A 23180-nucleotide genomic window follows, 5' to 3' on the forward strand; every position below is an offset into this window, starting at 1 on the left:
TATTTCATGGTTAAATGTCCTTCTCAAAAGCCCTTATGTATACTTTTTTCTAAAACCCACAAGCATAACTTTCATCATTTACAATTTTCTCTGCATATATCATAAGTGCTTTAAGTATGATAATGTAAAACTATGATAATGACAGTATTGAAACAAAAATGGGTATGATGAAGATTCTGAGTGCAATCAGAATACCAATTACAGCACACTCTCATATACACTCGATTAAATAGGGAAGGGGATATTTTTAGACATTTCTTTCACCACAAGGATATGACATCTAGGCAGAAAGAAAAGGACAGCTTCATTTTAAGCACAAGTTTAAATACCTCATAATGATTCTCATAAGGGAATAGAAGTTACCTTTATAGTTTGTTGTTTTTGTGGCAATTATGTACTGCTTTCTAAAGAGCTGTCTATGTTATTCTATAGTCAATGATGATTTATGTGTAAAAATGTTTAGAATGTGCTCATTTTAACTTATGTGAACATGAGGGTTTTTTAAATAATATAACCTATCATCCCATTCATATACATGGATTTAAACAATGTATTTCACTTTAATAAGTAATACTCAACTTGAAGCTAAACTTAATTGCAGAATAGGATATGCCAATAAGCAGGATGAAAACGATTCATACTATCTCATTAGATTTACTGCAAAATAGTCTAATAATTCATCAACTTCTAGCCTTAACATTGGTTGACTTTAATTATGGCATATATTTTCCTGTTTACTTCAATTTTCATTAAAATTGCAAATTCAAAATAACTTGCTTGATTTTTATCAAATATAATAATGTAGGTAGTAAAGACATTTGGCCCAACGTATAGACCAGATTCTTGATTCATGGTTTCAAGTCTAAATAGTATAAATAGAAACTTTTAATAAGATTTTAAAGGAAGAATAAGTTTCCATTATAATATTGATGATCTTTAATTTGTGAGTAAAATCCAAAAGCTGAAAACAAGAGATACTAAGTTATCATAACTCAATGGATTAGCAGCTTCCTGTAGAACATAATTATCTTCTGTCTTCTACTCAACATCAGCAAATAAGAATATACTGCAAAGGGAAGAAAAACATGTATTTATCTCAACCTATCCTAAGCTCATGGCTCAGTCCTATAGCAAAAGAAAGATTAATAAGAGAGAAGCATACACATTTATTAATATAAATTATATGTAATATTGGAGCCTTTATCAAGTAATGAAGACCTGAAGAAATATTTAAAGTTGTGTTTTTATGCTAGATCTGATAAATGTGGCAGTCATGGAGAAACAGGAATGGACCAAAAGTGTGATCAAATGGTAATAAACAGTAGAAAGTTATCAAGGTTTGTTTGGTCAGACTTCATTGTGACCAAATTTATCCTCTGAGATAATGATGTTTTTACTTCTGAATATAGGGAGGGCACCTCTCACATAAGGGTCTGAAGACTTGCTTCAGGAGAAGGTCAGAAAATCCTTCCAAGGATTTTGAAACCTGCTTCAGGGAAGATGGGTTGGGGAGAGTGAAAGTGACCTTTCTGTTTCTGCTATTATCTCAAAAGATAAGCTGCTTCTAGTATCAGTTATTTCTGGTTATTATTTTATGGCTAATGCCCATTTCAAACACTGCACATAACAATGTAAAATATCCTTAGTCACATTAATAAAAAGAAACAAGTGGGATTCATTGTGAGAGTGCATAAACCAGTAGGGTCAAAATATTTTCAACATATAATAAAATCCAATAATTTTTAATACTTTTAATTGTACGTCTCTGAAAGTGAAGGTGTGTTTTAAACTTACGTCATGTATCAATTGTGACCAGTCAGCTTTTAGTACCCAATGTCATGCACAACTAATGCACACCCTGAGAGGCAGTTGTGATGACTCCGGTGGGTGGGTCCCTGCCACTCACATAAGAGAGCTAGGTCAGGTTTCCAACTCCTGGTTTGGGCTTGGCATAGTCCACGCTGTTGTGAGCATTTGCAGAGTGAGCCAGTGTATGGGTAATCTCTCTCTCTCTCTCTCTCTCTCTCTTTCTCTTTCTCTGCCTTTCCAGTAAAATTAATAGTTTTTAAGATATCTATAAAAACACCACATTTATGCCATCACTACAAATACTAATAAGAAGGAGGTTATATCTTTTTTTGAAGACAATGAGAGGTTGAACATTTTGATCAGGAGAGGAAAAAGATTGGATCCTTTACAAAGGTTAAAATTACAAGGTTAAAATTTTGGAATAATTATGGAGTTTAAATTGAAATAGAATATGAAAAACAGAAAGATCAACTTCCAATAGTTATGGGATGAGTTATGGAATGAAAAGGAGAAGGCAGTCCAGCTCTCTACTGTGGACCAGGAAGGCAGTGGAGGATGGCCCAAATGCTTGGTCCCTGCACCCGCATGGGAGACCAGGAGGAGGCACCTGGCTCCTGGCTTCGGAGCACAGCGCACCAGCCACAGCAGCCATTTGGGGGATGAACCAACAAGAAGGAATAGCTTTTTCTCTGTCTCTCTCTCACTGTCTATAACTCTCTCTCTGTCTATAACTCTCACTAACTCTGTCAAAAAAAAAAAAAAAAAAGAAAGAAAGAAATAGTCAAGACAGGATGATTGATGGATTTTAAGTCTTACTGTCATGAGAAGAGGGTAAGATTAAAAAAAATTAAAGAAGATAGCTTTCTGGCCTTTGGGTTAAAGGAGAGTACAAGGGATGACGGACCCTTGAAGCAAAATTGAATAGTCGTGACATGACAGCGGGAGAGCATGCAGAGCTTGAGATCCTCCCAGGGACACTAAAATCCCAGGTCCACAAGGTGAGCACTGGAACTAAAGTCTAGAAACCCAAGAGATGTTTCAGCAGTAGAGATAGCAACTTCTGAAGTCAGCAGCATACAGTGAGAACGGAAACCTCAAAATGGATGCGTTCTCTGGAGGCCACTGAAATCCTGGAGGAGACGGAAAAAGAGCAGTCCTGACAGGGAAAACCTGTGTCCCTGGGGACATAGAAGAGAACATCAAGACTACAGTAATCAGTAGTCTCCAAAACTGCAAAGATGTGGAAGGCTAAAGATTAGAAAGAAGCCATTAGATGATTTGGCATGTAGGAAATTATTTGTGACCTACTCAGTTTCAAAGATATTGCAACAATCCAAAGATAATTTAACAGATTAGGAGTTAAAGGTTGTGGCGACAGAGTGACTTCAGCATCTCTATCACTCTTGAGCTACACTGAGGGGAGAACACGTAAAGTTCTTGGAAAACTGATCTAATTCTGTATGGACAGAATAAAGACAAGGAGATACAGTTTAGCCTAGCAACTTGACTAAGCAATCTTTTGTTCCTCTTTTTAGAAAGTGTTGCATTTCATCACATAGTCAGATATGGTTTATCATTACAGACATGTTACATATACGGAGAAAAAGAAAATCAGATTGTATCAAGATCTGTGATGGTCATGAATCCTGAAAACAATTTAAATATATATTCTATAATCACTAAGTACATGAAAAAAGTGTTATGCTTTCAATGTATTTCAATAATTTTATTATTCCTCTTTTATTCTTCCCAGATAATTAATACATATTTACTATATGTCAGGCTCTAGAAACAATGTATTAAAATGTGATGCTGAAATTTAAACAAATCAACATCATTTTTCCCTGGTTTAAAAGAATTTAAGAGAAAGAGGTGAATCATAGATTAACCTGATTGATTTTTATTTTTTTTAATTTGTTCATTTGACAGATAGAGTTAGGCAGTGAGAGAAAGAGACAGACAGAAAGGTCTTTCTTCTGTTGGTTCACTCCCCAAATGGCCACAGCAGCCCGAGCGAAGCCAGCAGCCAGATGTCTCCTCTTGTCTCCCATGTGGGTGCAGGGGCCCAAGCACTTGGGCCACCCTCCACTGCCTTCCCCAGGCCATAGCAGAGAGCTGGACTGGAAGAGGAGCAACGAGGATGAGAACCCATTGCCCATATGGGATGCTGGTGCTGCAAGTGGAGGATTAACCAAGTGAGCCATGGTGCTGGTCCCTGATTGATTTTAAAAAAATCATGCTGAGGGAAATAATCCAGTCCCAAAGGAACAAATATCATATGTTCTCTCTGATCAGTGACAACTAACCGAGCACCAAAAAGGAAACCTATTGAAGTGAAATGGACATTTTGAGAAACAGTGACTTGATCAGCCCTTATCCTGAATGTTGATGAACAGCTTAATACTTTATCCTTTTTAATATATTTTTTGTTCTACTCAATACTATTGGTTGAAATCTTTAGCGAACACACAATTATTCTTAGGTGTTTAAATTTAACTGAAAAGTGATCTCTGTTAAATATAAGAGTAGGAATAAGAGAGGGAGGAGATGTACAATATGGGACATGCTCAATCGGACTTGCCCCAAATGGTAGAGTTAGAAACTTGCCAGGGGATTCCAATTCAATCCCATCAAGGTGGCATGTACCAATGCCATCTCACTAGTCCAAGTGATCAATTTCTGTTCACAATTCATCACAATGATAGAACTAAGAAACAAAGGGATCACATAAACAAGAATAGTGTCTGCTAATACTAATTGATAGAATCAAAAAGGGAGAGAACGATCCATCATGGGAATCGGGATACACAGCAGACTCATAGAATGGCAGATGTCCTAAATAGCACTCTGGCCTCAAAATCAGCCCTTAAGGCATTCAGATATGGCTGAAGAGCCCATGAGAGTGCTTTAGGCATGGAAAACCAAGACACTCTGGGGAAAAAAAAAAGAGGACCTAAATGAAAGATCTTTGCGAGTGAGTTCCCAATGGAAAGAATGTGCCATCAAAGAAGGAGGTACCTTTCTCTGAAGGGAGGAGAGAACTTCCACTTCAACTATGAACTTGTCTAAATAAGATCAGAGTCGGTGAACTCAAAAGGCTTCCATAGCCTTGGCAACTCATGACTAGAGCCTAGGGAGATTACTGATGCCATAAACAAGAGTGTCAAATTGTTAAGTCAACAACAGGAGTCACTGTGTACTTACTCCTCATGTAGAATCTCTGTCCTTAATGTGAATTAATGCTATACCTAGTACTCAAACAGTACTTTACATTTTGTGTTTCTGTGTGGGTGCATTTTGGAAATCTTTACTTAATATATACTAAATTGATCTTCTGTATATAAAGAGAATTGAAAATGAATCTTGATGTGAATGGAATGGGAAAGGGAGCGGGAGATGGGAGGGTTGTGGGTGGGAGGGAAGTTATGGGGGGGAAAAGCCACTGTAATCCATAAGCTGTAATTTGGAAATTTATATCTGTTAAAAACAGTGAGAGAGAGAGACAGAGAGAAAGGTCTTCCTTTGCCGTTGGTTCACCCTCCAATGGCCGGCACACTGCGGCCGGCACACCGCGCTGATCCGATGGCAGGAATCAGGTACTTATCCTGGTCTCCCATGGGGTGCAGGGCCCAAGCACTTGGGCCATCCTCCACTGCACTCCCAGGCCACAGCAGAGAGCTGGCCTGGAAGAGGGACAACCGGGACAGAATCCGGCGCCCTGACCAGGACTAGAACCCGGTGTGCTGGCGCCACAAGGCAGAGGATTAGCCTAGTGAGCCACGGCGCTGGCCAAATATTAGAGATTTTACTAGATGCAATCTCCTTTTAATTTCTATGTGAGAGAGTTTACTTTTCAGAAGGGTGATGTGAATGAAAATAAAAGCCATCTGCATTCTTTGTGCCATCATCTTCCTTCTGAAAGGCTAAATAAAATAACATGGACGGTATTTTCTGGTTGGGATTCACCCACATTTGTGGTAGCCATGATTGTCCTCTGTAGCAATCTTAAGGCACATCCAAGCCAGAAGAGGATAAGTTCCAAGAGGGAGAGTCTACTACAAGTTTGAACTCATTTTAATGCCTTTTTCTTTTTCTACCGCTTATTGTTGGAAGTTCATCGGTACACACCTTAAATATTTCTTTGTAAAGATATTTTGATGAGATAGGCCTACTCAAAGTAGAAAAGAAAATTAGAGCAAAGTCCAGTTCACTAGTAAGTGTGATACTTAAAGCTAGAAGATAACAATGCACAGAAATGGGCAACTGCCATCTGTCTCAGAAAAACACAGAAGCCCACGCACCACAGCCAATATGTTCCGTCAAAGAAGTGACTTAAAATATGTTCTACCACTAAAATGGCAATAAGCAATTTGAAGGGAAACTTATACTTGACCAAATTGTCCCCTGCAGCTCATAAACACCTCTGTTTGTGCCCTTGGAGTTTAACAAGGCTGTGGGAGACATTTATTGACTTCTACTTGACCTCCTAGTGCCAAAATACACCAAGGTTAACACAGTTACTCAACACCTTTGATGCAGCCGGGAACATGTTTTCCTGAAAAATGTGTGCAATTTAACAAAGCAAGCAGCAACTGCCCAAAGGAAATTCTACAACGACAATCATTTCAAAATGTCATGGTTAACCCAGTCCTGTGACAGCTCCGGTCTGTTAACATACTTCAAAAATATCTGTTAAGAAGATAGGTCAGCTTTCAAGCAGACGTTTATTTTCACTCCTGAGTTAACCCTTGGAGTCAAATATTTCATCTGAAACTCTTGAAACAAAATGTATTGACAGAGTTGGTGCCCAGTCTAGTGGTTAAGACACAAGCATGTTGTATAGAGGGCTTGCGTTAGAATCTCGGCCCCAGTGCCTGGTTCGAGCTTACACCCAAGGCAGACCCTGAGATGCAGCTGTGATAGCTCAAGTACTTGGATTTGTGCATTCGCATGGAAAAATGCCAATTTGTTTTATTTCACTGTTTTATTTCACTATGTGATTGAGTAACAAGAAGTCAAGTAAAATTCAATTAAAATGAAGGCTTTCTAAAACATTCATCACCAATGTACATACACTAAGATCTAAATACACTAAGATCTAAAAATACAAACAAAAATTTTTTATTCCACTCTGTTTATGTGAGTCCATTAATATTTCACTTATGCCAGCTACTTTTATATAGTATAGCAGAATATACACTTTTGCGTGATTAGATCTCACTACTTCCTAAAAAAAAAAACAAAAAAACAAAAAAACAAAAAAAAAAAAAAAAATTTATTTACTTGAAAGGCAGAATTATAGAGAAAGAGGTCTTCCATCCAATGGTTTACTCCCCAAATGACCACAATGGCTGGAGCTGTTCCAATCTGAAGCCAGGAGCCAGGAGCTTCCTCCAGGTCTCCCACACAGGTGCAGGGGCCCAAGCACTTGGGTCATCCTCCACTGCCTTCCCAGGCCACAGCAGAGAGCTGGATCAGAAATGGAACAGCCAGGACTCAAATCAGCACTCATATGGGTTGCCAGCACTGCAGGCAGCGGCTTTACCTGCTATTCCACAACTCTGGCCCCCATCTAACCATTTCTCAAAGAGGTATGCTAGTGCATGACCGAAAAAAAAGTTTTCAAATAGTCCATTAGGAATTAACTTAAATGTTTTTACTTTTTTTACATCAGCAAATGGAGAAAATAGCTTACAAAAGCGTCTTTCATCTAAAACTGGTGAAGAGATCTCCATCAATATTTGCAGTAGCTTAGACTATACAATTTACAAAGATAATATTTATTTTAGAAATTAATCTTCTTTGCAAAGTCAAGCTGTAATGCAGAGTGAGGAAGGAAGAAATAATCACTCATATCAATTTTCCAGTTCTCTTGTGTGATCCTAAATAATTTATAAAATGATTAAAATGTCTTCAGTAAAATGCAGGTAATCAAACCAAAAGCAAGTTATTCAAGTAGTGAGTTATCTGGCTTACGATGTGACATATGAATTAATAACTATGAATAGAGGAAAACTACCTGGAGTTGGCTAGCATAGGCTCATTTAGTATTTAAATCAACCTTACTGGCAAGCTGAATTGTTCATTAATGGTTTGCCTGTAGCAACAAAAATAGCACAGTTAAGAGTGTTGCGAAAATGCTGTACCACAATACCACCTTCAGTCAGGGGTACTGCTTGGAAATGCAAGTTAGGATGATTTACCCAAGCTCCTTAAGACACCCACAGGAAAGGTGTCAAATTCTTAGCCTCTGAGTTTCTTTTTTGTTGCTTCTACTTTACAAATGATGTTTTCTCCAAAGTTGCTCATTTACCACACAAGTTTTGTAATTTCTTAATTAGCAATGGGAAAGGTGGAGTGTTTATGTTGTAATCACTGAGTTGTTTGCCAAAGACTGGCAGAGACTAGATGCTGTGAGCAAATGCTCTGTGTGAGCAAGCCTTCTGCTGCGTACTCTGAGTCATGTTTTAGATTAGGTTAGTGTAAATTTCCTTTAGGGTAGAGTGTATTCTAGAAAGGATTTGAAAGCACTATAGATTTTTCCTAATTACTTAGGTATCAGATACAAAAAAATTAGATGATGCATTATCTTTACAACACATTTTGGGAGAAAAAAAAAGCAAAGGGGGCCTTTGCTGTGGCATAGCAGGTAAAGCCAAAACCTGCAGTGCCGGCATCCCATATGAGTACCAGTTAGAGTCCCAGCTTCTCCATTTTTGATCCAGCTCTCTGCTATGGACTGGGAAAGCAAGAGAAGATGACCCAAGTCCTTGGGCCCCTGCGCTCCTGGCTCCTGGCTTCAAATCATCACAGCTCAGGCCGTTGTGGCCATCTGGGGAGTGAACTAGCAGATAGAAGACTCTCTCTCTCTCTCTCTCTCTCTCTCTCTTTCTCTCTCTCTGTGTCTTTCTCTGTCTCCCTCTGTCACTGCCTCTCTGAAACTCTCCCTTACAAATAAATAATTAAACCTTAATGACCACAAATAGCTTGGCATTGGACGGAGCAGGAGCCAGGAGTCAAAAATACATTCCAGGTCTCCAATGTGGGTTGCTGGAACATAATCACCTGAGCTATCACGACTGCCCCCACCCCCAAAGTTGGCATTGGTAGGATGTTAAAATAAGGAGCCAGAGCTGCTCAAAAATCAAACCCAGGCACCTGAATTTGGGACAAAACTGCCTTAACACCTAGACAAAATACACGTAGCTATTTTTTAAAATAATAGACAATGTATTTCCTGTGCAGAATATAACCTTACCTTGTATTTGTAAACTGTTTTCCTTGTGGCATTTCTCAATAATATGTAAGTGAAATCTTCAATCTTAGGATTGAAGAATAAATATATAAAGAAAGTCATATCTCCATTGTCTAAAAAAGGAGCAAAAATCAAACAAATGAATGGACAACAAAACTATCCTGACAAAAATTCTGCTCTAGCAACTGAACAGTCTTATTTCATGAGTATGAGGATAAACAAAGCTAAGTCAGACAGACAGGTGTGACTTGAAGCAGGTTACACATTATGGCTTTTAAAGCTCTTTTCCCAGAACTAGTGATGAGGAAAAAAAAAAAAAAGGAATTTATCAGTAATGGTCTAATAACTTTTATTGAAGTCTTCAATTTTAGAGTAAGCAGAATAACAAAATGATGAATCAGCCCTAGGAAAGGTCAGAGAAAATTCTCAAATGTCCCTAAATGTCAAGGCACGACCTCCTCACAGACACAGGTCAGTAGGAAGGGCCAGGAAGAATTATCTTCCGCTAAAATGGAGAAGTTGTCGAAGTAATGAATTGGGTGTCTCCCTTGTACTGAGACCCAAAGCTGGGATCTCAGAAGAATTTAGAATATGGGACTGGCTCCAAATAAAATGGAAAAAAGTTCTAGTCCATTTTGCAGCAGTAAAGCTATAACTCCATGATCTGAGGTATTACAGAAGACATTTGTTGTTATCACTCATGGATCTGTAAAGTGGCTACAATCTTCCTGGTTTAGCTGGGAGAGACTCAGAATGGTTCAAGGATCAGCACTGGGTTTAGTTCTGCTCCATCTGTAATGCCATGCTGAGACAAGCAGCTACCCAGAGGATGTTCTGAGTATGGAAGGCGAAGTGCAGAAGGACAAGTCATTGTCCTTCATTGCAAATGTGAGATACTTGTTCACGATGTCTCTACTTACACTCTTCCTAGTCAGGGTTCTCCATAAATACAGAATTGAAAGAATGTCCTAATATCAGAAAAAAATAGACTTTAACACAAAAACTATTAAAGAGTCAAAAAGGGCACTATGTAAAGATTATGGGATCAATTCAACAGGAAGACATAACTATAATTAATGTATATGCACACAATTCTAGGGCACCTGGCTATTTAAAAGAATGTTGATGGATCTAGAGGGAGGCACAGACTCCAACACAATAGTATCAAGGGATTTCAACACCTCAATTTCATCAATGGACAAATCAACTAGACAGAAAATCAACAAAGCAGCAATAGAGCTAATCGACACTATGGCGCAAATGGGCCTAACTGATATCTACAGAACATTTCATCCCACAGTTGCAGAATACACATTCTTGTCATCAGTGAATGGAACTTTCTCCACCATAAGCAAGAATGGCCATAAAGCAACTCTCAGCAAATTCAAAAGAAATCAAAATGACACACCTTCTATGGTCATAATGCAATGAAGTAGAATATTAACAATTCTGGAATCTCCAGAACATATGCAAGCACAAGGAGACGGAACATCATGCTCCTGAATGAACAGTGGGTCATAGAAGAAATAGATAATAAAAGGATAATAAAAAAATTCTAGAAACAATTGAAGATGACAGTACAACATATCAAAACTCATGGGATACCGCTAATTGAATCCAACAACACATCAGAAAGATCATTCACCCAGACCAAATGAGATTTATACATTTTATGTAGAGATGGTCCAACATTGGACAATCAATAAAAGTTACACATCAAATTAACAAACTGAAGGAAAAAAAATGATTATTTCAATAGATGCAGAGAAGGCATCTGATAAAATACAACATCCATCCATGATAAAATAAGTAAGCAAATTGGGTTTAGAAGGAACATTCCTAAACACAATCAAGGCAATTTATGACAAACCCACAGCCAGCATCTTACTGAATGGAGAAAAGTTGGAAGCATTCCCACTGAGATCCAGAAGCAGACAAGGATGCCCACTCTAACCACTGCTATTCAATATATTACTGGAAGCTATAGCCAGACCCATTAGGCAAGAAAAAGAAATCAAAGGTATACAAATTGTTAAGGAGCAAGACATACTATCCCTTTTGGCAGATGAGATGATTATGTATAAAGGGGAACCAATAGACTCCACTGAGAGACTATCAGAACTCATTAAAGAGTTTAGAAAGTGGCAGGATATGAAATTAACATACAAAAATCAATATTTTTTATATACACAGACAATGCCATGGCCGAGAAAGAACTTTTAAGATCAACCCCATTCACAATAGCTACAAAAAATAAATTAGAATAAATTTAACCAAGGATGTCAAAGATCTCTACAATGAAAATTACAAAATGTGAAAAAAGAAATAGAAGACACAAAAAATGGAAAAATATATCATGTTAACTGATCGAAATAATCAATATCATCAAAATGTCCATACTAATGAAAGCAATTTACAGATTCAATCCCAATCAACATGCTAAGGACATTCTTCCCAGAGCTAGAAAAAAATGATGCAAAAATTCATATGGAAACACAAAAGACACCGAATATCTTAAGCAATCATATACAACAAAAACAAAGCTGGAGGCATCACAATATTTGATTTCAGGACATATTACAGGGCAGTTATAATCAAAATAGCCTGGCAACTGGCACAAAAACCGACAAGTACATAAATGGAACAGAATAGAAACTCCACAAATCAATCCATACATCTACAACTGTGGTGGAATGAGAAGGCCATGCCAAGATGGCCGCTGGCAAATGAGCATCAGTTACTCAGGAGTGACTTCAGAAACCCCTGGAAAGCCCCCTGGGAAACCACATGGCAACAGAGCCTGCCTGGCAATAGGCTGTGACTGGATGGCTTCGGATACTGCCTGGCAACAGGCTGTGATTGGTTCGGGCATAAACTGCCCCTTGACCGGATTGGCTGCCTTGGCTATTTAAGCTGCTGTACCAACTGAAATAAACGAGTCTGCAGGCTGCTCGCCTCTAGCCGGCTTTCACCTGACCCCAGGGGTCTGTGTGGTGACTCCATGCGTCTTGCCCCCACTGCGCTCCTTCTCTCAGAACGAATCCACCACAACATACAACAAAATTTTCTTTGAAAAAGGAGCTCAAATTAATCCCCGGAGCAAATATAATCTCTTCTGCAAATGGTGCTGGGGAAAGTGGATCTTCACATGCGGAAGTATGAAACTATATTCCTACTTTACACCTTACACACACACAAAAAAAATACTCAAAATGGATCAAGAACCTACATCTATAACCTGATACCATCAAATTACTAGAGAACATTGGAGAAACTCTGAAAGACTTTGGTATTGGCAAAGACTTCCTGGAAAAGATCCCAGTAGTATAGGCAGTCAAAGCCAAAATTTGCAAATGGGATTACATCAAGCTGAGAAGTTTTTGTGCTGCAAAAGAAACACTCAGTGAAGTGAAGAGGCAACTGACAGAATGGTGAAATTTGCAAGCTATGCAAACTAATAAAAGATTAATATATAGAATCTATAAAAAGTTCAAGAAACTCAACAACAATAAGACAAACAGTACAGTTAGTAGATGGGCAAAGGAGTTGAACAGACATTTTTTAAGAGGAAATTCAAAAGGTTAACAGTATCATGAAAACATGCTCAGTATCATCAGCCATCAATGAAATGAAAATCAAAATCACAATTAGGTTTCACCTCATTCCATTTAGAATATTTCTCATACAGAAATAAACAAACAACAAATGCTTATGGGGATGTTGGGGAAAAGGTACCCTAATCCACAGTTGGTGGAAATGTAAACTGGAGCAGCCCAGTGGAAGACAATATGGAGATACCTCAGAAATCTGAATTTATACCTACCATATGTCCCAGTTATCCCACTCCTGGGAATTTACTCAAATGAAATGAAATCAGCATATGAAAGAACTATCTAAACCCCCATGTTTACTCCAGCTCAACTCACAACAGCTAAGATATGGAATCAACCCAAATGTCCATCAACTGAAGAGTGGATAATGAAATTATGGTATATATGCACTATGGAATACTGCACAGTGGTAAAAAAAAAATCTTGCCATTTGCAACAAAATGGATGCAACTGGATACCATTTTACTTAGTGAAATAGGCAGTCCCAAAAAGACATATACCTCATGTTTTTCCTGATCTGTGGTAACTAATAGAAAACCCAAATTATAATCTATAGGAGTGAAATTAACATTCGAGATTTGATAATTTTACAGCCCTTTGTCTCGACTGTTGAGGAACAGTGTTTTTTTTTTTTTTCCTTCATACTATTTGTTGAACTCTTTACTTAGTGTAGGGTTAGTCTTATGAGTATAACACTAACTGAAAATGGATCTTTGTAAAAATTAAGAATGAGAAAAGGAGAGGGAGAAGGAAGAAATGTGGGAGGATGGGCAGGAGGAAGGGTGCGGTGGGAAGTATCACTATGTGCCTGAATCTCTGTATATAGGAACTACAGAAATGTATACCTTAAATAACTGGAAAAAAAAAGAATATACATGCAGGAATGTGTCAGGGGTTCTGTGAGAATAACTGAATCTGGAGATTTTAGCAACTGAGAAGTCTCTAGACAAAGCTGTCTGTACGCCAAAGACCTTGGAGTAGCAGTGGCATGGCTCGGTCCAAGTCTAAGGAACTCAGAACCTGGAAAGCAGACTGTAACTCTCACTATCAAACCAATAGCCTGAATGCTAGTAAGGGGACAATGATTGAAAAGTCTTTGATTACAAAGGATGGTAACCGATGCACAAAGAAAAAGACAAGTATGTCCCAGTTCTCAGAGCAAAGGACAAATTTGCCTTCTGTGTCTAGTCTCTGCAGATCCTAGCCTATTGACGTTACCTGCCCACATCAAGTCTGGCGCTTCCTATTCAGTCCACTGAGACTTGGGTGCTAATCTTGTCTGCAAACACCTTCACAGATGCACCCTGATTAACCCTTTCCTGGGTTTCTAGGTACTCCTTAATGCATTCACACCTTCCATCACACCATCAAATACTCCCCTGGTCATAGGATGTAAAGTTCAAAATAAGTGTCACACAGTGAAATCCAATATCAGTGAAGCAGGAAAGCTTCTCTCATGAGGCCAGGGAGAAAGGGAACAATGGCTGAAGTGTCAGAAGGACGTCACCTATCAAAGAAAATTAGCTCAACTGTATCAGAACAAGATGTGGACAGTGCTACTTAATTCATTACTAAAAAGATAAAGAGAAGTGGTACACAAACTACAAATACAATAGAAAAAATTACTTTTATTAGAAAACATAACCCAAGAAGCACTGACAGACCTCCTGCCAATGTTTTTGCACTATAAAATACCTTAATAAAGAAATTCAATTAAGTTTTGAAAGGTGAGAGGAAATATTATTCCACAAAGATGAGATGATACAACAACAGAATGCAAAGCGAGGGATATGTCAGAGCTAAGAAAATAAATTGAGAACTAAAACACACGATTTCTGATACAGTAAACAAATGCAATAGCAGGAATCAGAACAAATATGGCTAAATTCAAATAAAATTAATGTCATGTAAAAGATTTGAGGAAATCAAAATAAACAGAAAGAGGCAGCACAATTAAAACAAATGGAGCTATGATGATAGATATGAAGGATGTATAAGGGAAAATAGCATAAAATAATTTATGTTTCTTACATAAAAACTCCAAACATATAGATAAACATGAAGAATAGAAGAACATTCACAGTTATAATATAGGAAAAAGACTCTGAAATCTAAAAAGAATGGAATCTGAAGATAGAGAGTTGAGCATGCTTTATTTTGACAGTTTGATTTGGATGACTGAGATGCAAATAAATCACAGGTAAAGAAGTTCAAGAAGAAAGATATCTTCTGCTGTTAAACTTTCTTTTAAAAACTATGGTATAAGAAGGCAAAAAATGAGATCAACCTCAAAGTTGCTTAATAATATTGAATGCCAGTAAAAATCAGAGCACCGTGAATAAAACTCCGAGAGATTAAAAAAAGGCATCAAATCAAAGTATTTTATTAAATAAAATTTATGAGAGGCCATTGTTTTGGGCTGAGCGTCTGCATTAGGCCCAACAGACCAGACCAGACCAAACCACAATGAGATCACTCATTCTAGCTGACAGGAAATCAAGTTGAACTTAAAAGCAGCTTAGTTTAAAACAATTCACAGCAACCAGTCTAAAGGAGCCCAGTCTGTCTCAGCCAACATGATCTGGATGCCCCCTCTGCTTTTTTCCTAAAAGGAAAGTATTCAAAAATTACTTGATATTAACCAATCACGCTTTTCACTGTGCTGTTGCCTTGTTCCTGCTCTAGCAACCTTAGATAAGCAGATTGTTCTGCCATGCCTGGCAGAGCATCTTCTGACTTGTAGATGGGATCCTGTCTGACTTCTGAATCACTAATAGAAACCACTTAGAGCTTTAAATTCAATTTTGTTGAAATTTTGTTCTCTGACAACATCTACTTGTCATTTAATTATAAAACAGGGGTGAAGGAAGGCACACATTTTAAACACTGACAAGCTTAGGGACTCTACCCCTCATGAGTCCTCAATTAAACAGTGCTCAACAAGCACGTGAGGCTGACTGAAAGTTAACACAGAGTTCAGGAATGGGGAAGTTATGAGAAAGGAAGAATGGGAAACAGGGAACCCATCTACAGGTAGAACTAAGGCCAGAAATCCTGGAATATCATGGTTTACAAAAGAATATAAATATTATGAATCCATTCTAAATTAAAAAAAAAGACAAAAAGGAGATTAATAATAATGTCTCTAAATTATAGCACTGCTCTGAAGTTTGAGCACTTAATTAGGAGAAAATAGGATGATTCTAAACTCAACTATTTTCATAATTATCCCAAGTTTATGGGTATTTTTAACAACCAATAACCTGTGTAGTGAGTTCATTGTTCAAAGTTTAGCTTTTGTTAAATTTCTTCAAATTATTTCAGATAAATTAAAAAATAAGATTTAAAGTATATCAACGTTGATACCATAATTATCATAGTAGTGTTATTCCAAAATCATTTGCTACATACACAAGTCCCTTTTTCTGTAATTTTCAGAACTCTGTTTTCTTATCAGCTTTGTTTTCAAAGTGGCTTTACCCATGTTCACAAGATGGCAGCTGGCAGCAAACAGAGCTTCATCTGACTGTGTTCAATGTACACTTACTACAGGTATGTCATTTACAACATCCCAGTTTATCCAGGTTCCATGGCACTGACATGACACAAGGCATTTCTTCATTCACATCCCCAAATGAGGGGTTTTTATTTGCTTTCCCATACCTAAAGAGCACAAGTATGAAAGTTCATGTTAGTCTGGGCATCCTTGAATGAAGACATCTAGCTAATGTAACATCTGGGACTCTTTGACTTAGTATTAGGCCACATATTTATCACTGAACCAATTGGTATGTCAAAAGGTATGCGTTAATTTCACACAGTTGTGTCATTACTGCCTCCTGGAGGCATTCTACGTAGTGGGAAAGAAGTAAAAATCAATGTTTGGAAGACGATCAGCTGGCGCCGCCATGGCTCACTTGGCTAATCCTCCGCCTGCGGCGCCGGCACCCCGGCTTCTAGTTCTGGTTAGGGCGCCAGATTCTGTCCCAGTTGCTCCTCTTCCAGTCCAGCTCTCTGCTGTGTCCCGGAAGGGCAGCGGAGGATGGCACAGGTGCTTGGGTCCCTGCACCCACATGGGAAACCGGGAGGAAGTACCCAGCTCCTGGCTTCGGATGGGCACAGCACCGGCCGTGGTGGCCATTTGAGGGGTGAACCAATGGAAGGAAGACCTTTCTCTCTCTCTCTCTCTCACTGTATATAACTCTCTCTCTCTGTCTCTCTCTCTCACTGTCTAATTCTGCCTGGCAAAAAATAAAAATAAAAAAAGAAATGTCCAAGCATTTAGTAATGTATTGTTTCTTTTCTAAACTGAAGTTATATTTTGTAATCCAAATATCTGAAAATTAAAAATACCATAAATTCAATAGATTATATTTTCTGAGATTCATAGATGCCTATTGGAACAAAAACGTTTGTAAAAAAAATCTAAAAATCAATGAACAGAACAATTTATTACTAAAGACATTGTAAATAAATTTTTTTTCTAAAAGTATTAATTCATTGCAAATAATGACCTGAAAAGACTAATAGTTACTGTTTTTTACTTGAAAGGCAGAGAGAGAGAGAGAGAGAGAGAGAGAGAATATCTTCTACCCATAGTTCACTACCCAAATGCCTACAACAGCTGGGGTTTAGTTGAACTGAAGTCAGTAGCCCAGAACTCAGTCTGGGTCTCTCACAAGGGTGGCAGGGACCCAATTACTTGAGCCAACCTCTGCTGCCTCCAGGGTGCACATCAGCAGGAAGCTGGGATCGAAAACAGAGTTGGAAATCAAATCCAGTCTCTCTTTGTCACTCCACCTTTCAGAGAGAGAGAGAGAGAAAGATTAGATAGATAAATAGTAAAATTAAAATAACTAAATACTTTCAAGTCTCAGTTGCTCTACTTCCAATCCTGCTGCTTGCTACCACACATTGAAAAGCAGCAGAACATAGACCAGGACTTCTGCCACCCACGTGGGAGACTCAAATGGTGCTCCAGACTAGTGGTTTTGACTTGGCCCAGCCCTGGCTGTAGTGGTCATTTGGAGAGTAAACTAGTGGATATCCACTCTCTCTTGCAGCTCTGTATGTGTGTGGGTGTGGGTGTGTCTCCCTTTCTCTCAGAAAGTCTGCCTTCCAAATAAATAAGCAAATCTTTCTAAAAAAAAAAGCATTAAAAAGGCATTGTATCATCATATATTGAGAATGATACTTAAAATGTTACTATAAGTTATAAGCGAATATACCTCAAGACAAATGGTCCATATGTCTAGGAACTGATCCTCTCCTCATGACCTAATGATGGGTGACATAATTGTCAGCAGAGTTACTGTCCCCTACTGAGGCTGGGCAATAAGCACCATCCCCACTGTAGGTTGTGTTTCTCTCCAGGATAAACACCATTCAACCCAAACAACCTAAGTGATTTCTTATCCACTGCACTAAACCCATGGCTTCAGGATTGATGTTTTTAATGATGAGATTTAAAGCATAGTTCAGAGGTATAGTCTTACCCACAATACAACTATATTTTTATGAACAGGAGATATTTTCTAACACAAATACAATATTAGCAAACCTCATGAATAAAGTCTGGCTTAAAAACTATGGGCAGCCTATATGCCAGTCACCTGATAAACAAACACACTCTAGATCTAAAAATAAGGAAAATGTTCAGGAAGTAGAACACATGTCTACAGCAGGATGGAAGGCATGGCTTCTAATTGACAATGAAAAATGTTGAAATGTGGCAGAGCGAATGGTTGAGCAAACCATTCCCTTTGGGAATAGGAAGTTTTCAGAGTTGGACCTATTTGGTGACTCTATATTTCTTCCACTGGAAATCAAGCGATTGATACAATACCATCTGTCTTCCAAAGTTTTTGAGGAGGAAAGTGGATAGGTTGGATGCAAAAAAATCTCAAACCATTACAAGATCTATTCTTTAGTTTAAAACAGGATGATAAAAGTTAAGAAAGCAAAGAAATATTTTAAAATAACTAAACAAAGGCTGTCATCATGGTTCAGCAGACTAATGTGCCTCTTAGGACCCCCACATTGCATATTAGAGTGCCTACTGCAGTCCAGACTGCTCTGCTTCCACTCCAACTTCCTGTTAATGTGCCTGGGAAGGCAGTGGATGATGGCTCAATTACTTAGATCACCCATTTTGGAAACCCAGATGGAATTCTGGGCTCCTAGCCTTGGCCTGAACAAGCCCCAGGTGTGGCAGGCATTTAGAGAGTAGACCAGTGTATTGAAGATCTCCTCTCCCCCTCATCATTATACCTTTAAAATTTATAAAAATAAAATTAACTAAATCAAAGGCACTTTTATTTTCATATATTCAGAATTACATTTAACATGTTCATCCAAAAGTAGTACTGGAAGTTTGTAAATGACTAATCTCAGGAATAGAAATCTTACCCAGGTAAATTTAAAAATGGACATTGCCACCGAGTCAGGGAGCCTGAAAAGAAGAAGCTGTTTTATAAGTGATAAACTGAATCTATTTTAAGACAAATGATCAATATGTCCAGAAACTGATGCTGTCCTCCTGACCTAATAATAGATGATATCATAATTCACAGCAAAGTTACTGTCACCTACCGAGGCGCACCAGTTGCTAAAAGGCATGTATAGTAAGCATCCATCTTCACTGTAAACTGTGATTTTTTTTCCCTGGTTAGGTACTATTCAACATTAAGTGTTTCCTTCTGATATGAAATTTAGGGAAATGATTAAACTTTGGTACAATAGTCTATAATTAATTAATTTCTAAGCCTCCATTTGTTTTTCTGTTATCATTTTCAAGGAAAGAGAAATGTCAAAAATGATTTAAAGCAAGGATTAAACTACCTTTTTTATGATTCTGATTGTTAACCTAGATTTATAAGCTTTCAGAGAATCTTCTTCTAGATGTTAAAAGGGGTCATAGAGAAACAGTTTTCAATTTAAACAGATTGAAAGCCAACATCCACTTAAAAACTGGTTAATACTTTTAATGCATTTTTCCATAGATATAGAATAATAAGAATGTGCTTTGATATGCTCTAAAAAGGAAAGGGATGGCAAATTTTACATAAGATATGTTTTGTTTTTTATTTTTCTTATAAAATATACTTTGGATTTATGCCATCATAAATTTTTTAAAGGATTATTTATTAGAAAGTCAGAGTTAGAGAAGGGGAGAGGAGAAAGAGATCTTCATCACTCCCCAAATGCCCACGACAGCCAGGAGCTAACGCCTAGTGCATGGCAGGGCCCTAAGATCCTGGGCCATCTTCCCCTGCTTTCTCAGGCCACTAGCAGGGAACTGGATTGGAAGTCAAGCAGCCAGGATATGCAATGGTGCCCATATGGGATGACAGCATTGCAGGTGGTGGCTTTACTTGCTTTGCCACATGCTGGCCCCTCACCATCAACTTTTGCTACACAAAAACCTTATTTGCACAAAACTTATGCTCAATAAATATTGCTAAACAAATATATATTATACAAAGGGACCCAATTAGTTATATTGAACTATAGCTCCAATTACCTTATTTGCCTTTTATTTAGATTGATAAACATTTTGAAACATATACATATAAATATATATGTGAACAAAGTACTATGATAAGCATCCCTAAAAAGGAAATACAATCTAAAAAAAACCACAAAAATAATGTGACATATAATTCTTCAGAAATAAAATGATTAAAAAGATAAATAATATAATAGTGACTAAACTTAACATGAATTTAAGAGACTTCCAAGTTCAAAATTTTTAACATTGGCTATGGGGTAGAAGTGATTAGATATAGTTTCCACTTTATCACTGTTGATAGCAATATTAAAATACTACTTTTCCTTTAACCAAATGATAAACATCAAAAGTACAGAATTTGAGCAATTATGGTGATTGGAGATGATCCATTGTATTATTTATCCTATGATTATAGTTTGACTTTAACAGGAAAGAGATTTGAGAGTTCAAAGTCAAGATCTAGTGTTACTGCTATCTTTAGTGCCATAATTCAAAAGTGTTTCAGCTTGAGCCTTACCAACTACAGTTATACAAATTGCATCGAATACAGGTATCATCTCAAAACAGTGACTAAAGAAACTCTAGTAACGTGTCTATTAACAAAAGCATGAGCAACATTAAGGAAAACTTGCAAAGAAAGTTAGATATCCCTACTGGGTTGGATGTTTGGCCTAGCATTTAAGACACCTGCATCTCACTTCAGAGTACCCACATTCAAGTCCTTGCTCCAGCTCCCAGTACCAGCATCCAGCCAGTGCAGACCCTGTGAGGCAGTGGTGGAGCCTCAATGATTGGGTCCCGCCACCTATGTAGGAGACGGATCATGTTCTGGACTCCCAGCTTTGACCTGACCCAGCCCCAGCCATTCTGGGCATTTGGGGAGTGAACCAGAAGATGGGATCTCTTCTGTCATTGTCTTTTTGTGTCACTCTGCCTCTTGAATAAATACTATTTTTTTTTCTCTTTCTTTTGTAAGAATTAAATGTCTTTACAAATAAGAGTTACTATTTCTTGGCTTGAAGGGATAGAGGAAGGGTGCTGATTCCAGAAGCCAGTGAGACTTGCAGCTATAATAAAGAAACTATTGAGAGGGCTATGCTGTTGTAGGGAGAAATAAGCAGGGGAATAAATACCTTGAACTTTCTTTCCTCCAGTCCTCTGTCCCTCCTCGTGGTGACACTGTCTATAAAGGTCAGCCTGCCAGTACACAGAGCAAGACAGTAATGGATAAAGGGACAATAGGGGGACCAATGATGACGATCCATGACCTGGTTGGTAGAGAAGAGCTGGACTGGGCAGAAGCAGGACTTAAAAACCACCTAGGCTTTAGGGATAGCAGCCAACTCAACAGCCAGGCAATGAATGTGATGCACCCTGTCTCTAGACTTCCAGCAAACACTGTTAGCTTTGGAAGCGTTCAGAGATTTAACCGAGCAAGTATTGCAAAGCAGAGAAAGTCCCTGTAATACACGGGACCTGAGACTGCGAGTCTAATCCAGCCACCGTGATGAAAGCAACTAGCACTAACGCAAATCTCATCCATGCCCAACCGCTGTGGCACACGGGAATGATGCTCTTCCACATTGGGAAAAAGGCACAAATGTTACAGGAGTACAGGCTGATAGGCAACTAGCCTGATAAAGGGAGAAGCTACCAAAATAAAAAGGGCTAGCAAAATTATATAGAAAAGGCTTACTGGAAAGCAAGAGTTCAATATGCCCAGGCTCCCAGGGCTCACCTGCAGCTTAGTGGATAGTGAATACACTAAAGGAGAATGGAATCTGCTAAAAATAGTTTTACTAGTCTTAACCACAATAATTCCAGATCCTATTCAGAATGAGCCATTCAGGTGGAAAACATCAGCTAAAGGGGTTGGAAAGAGGAGTGACAGGCAGTGAAGGAATCCTGACAGTAACAATTTTATGATGTTGGATTTAAAATATTTTAATTACTGGAGTAATACATGAAGACTTCTTACAATATAAAAGCAAATACAAATGATGTAGAGCAGCAAATAAAATGCTCCTTTACCATCACATTTTAGAAACATTTTTTGAAATGCTGTATAAAGATATAAATAAATGCACATACTTCTGAGCACACTCATATCCAACATCCAAATTAATAAGTAGACACTACCAGTATAGCAAGAGTCCTCAATATTCCTACACACACACTATTTCTTTATTCTTAAACATGGGGAAACAAGAGTATATTGCCATTTATGTGGTATGATTCAACAAAGCATATTTGTAACTAAATACCAAATGATACAACATGCACACAATTTTTATATTCTCTGTATCTATATTAATTTTCTTAAATAAAAGCAAGCATGATATTTGTCTTTCTGGGTCTGACTTCATTCACATAGCATGTTGATTTTCACTTGTATCTGTTTTGGTGCAAATGCCATAATTTCATTCTTTTTTATGGCTGAGTAAGACCACTACTTTTAAGAAATGTGTATACAGCTGTCTTCTATTTTAGTATTGTTCATATATAAACTATTTAATTTCTATGTGGTCAACACAGTCACTATGTTATTTTACCAAGTTTTTTTTTTTCACTTTCCAAATGACATACTTGAGGATTTTGACAGAAACAAATAAAAGAAAAAATTAAAATCAAAACAAGTGCAATTTTATGAAAAAACTTTGCCTGAAATAATAATTCCTATGGAAACACTTGCCTTATCTATTTTTTTTTTATTTATTTTTTATTTTTTTTTTTGACAGGCAGAGTGGACAGTGAGAAAGAGAGACAGAGAGAAAGGTCTTCCTTTTGCCGTTGGTTCACCCTCCAATGGCCGCCGCGGCCGGCGCGCTGCGGCCGGCGCACCGCGCTGATCCGATGGCAGGAGCCAGGAGCCAGGTGCTTTTCCTGGTTTCCCATGGGGTGCAGGGCCCAAGCACCTGGGCCATCCTCCACTGCACTCCCTGGCCACAGCAGAGAGCTGGACTGGAAGAGAGGCAACCGGGACAGAATCCGGCGC

General features: G+C 38.1%; 1 long non-coding RNA gene across 11 annotated transcripts in view; it reads right to left on the reverse strand.

Annotated features, from left to right (window-relative positions):
• LOC138843425 (uncharacterized) overlaps window positions 1–23180 on the reverse strand; it is a 442121-nt gene that overhangs the window by 27306 nt on the left and 391635 nt on the right. The window contains exon 3 of one of the 11 annotated variants that reach the window (XR_016211950.1): window positions 16223–16338. The exons of the other annotated variants lie outside the window; for them this stretch is intronic. This is a non-coding gene — a long non-coding RNA (uncharacterized LOC138843425). The remainder of the gene's footprint in view (window positions 1–16222; window positions 16339–23180) is intronic. 11 annotated transcript variants of the gene reach the window in all.

The sequence above is a fragment of the Oryctolagus cuniculus genome, chromosome 8 (assembly GCF_051225735.1).
Source record: "Oryctolagus cuniculus isolate XC-2025 breed Fujian yellow rabbit chromosome 8, ASM5122573v1, whole genome shotgun sequence".
Classification (NCBI taxonomy): Eukaryota; Metazoa; Chordata; class Mammalia; order Lagomorpha; family Leporidae; genus Oryctolagus; species Oryctolagus cuniculus.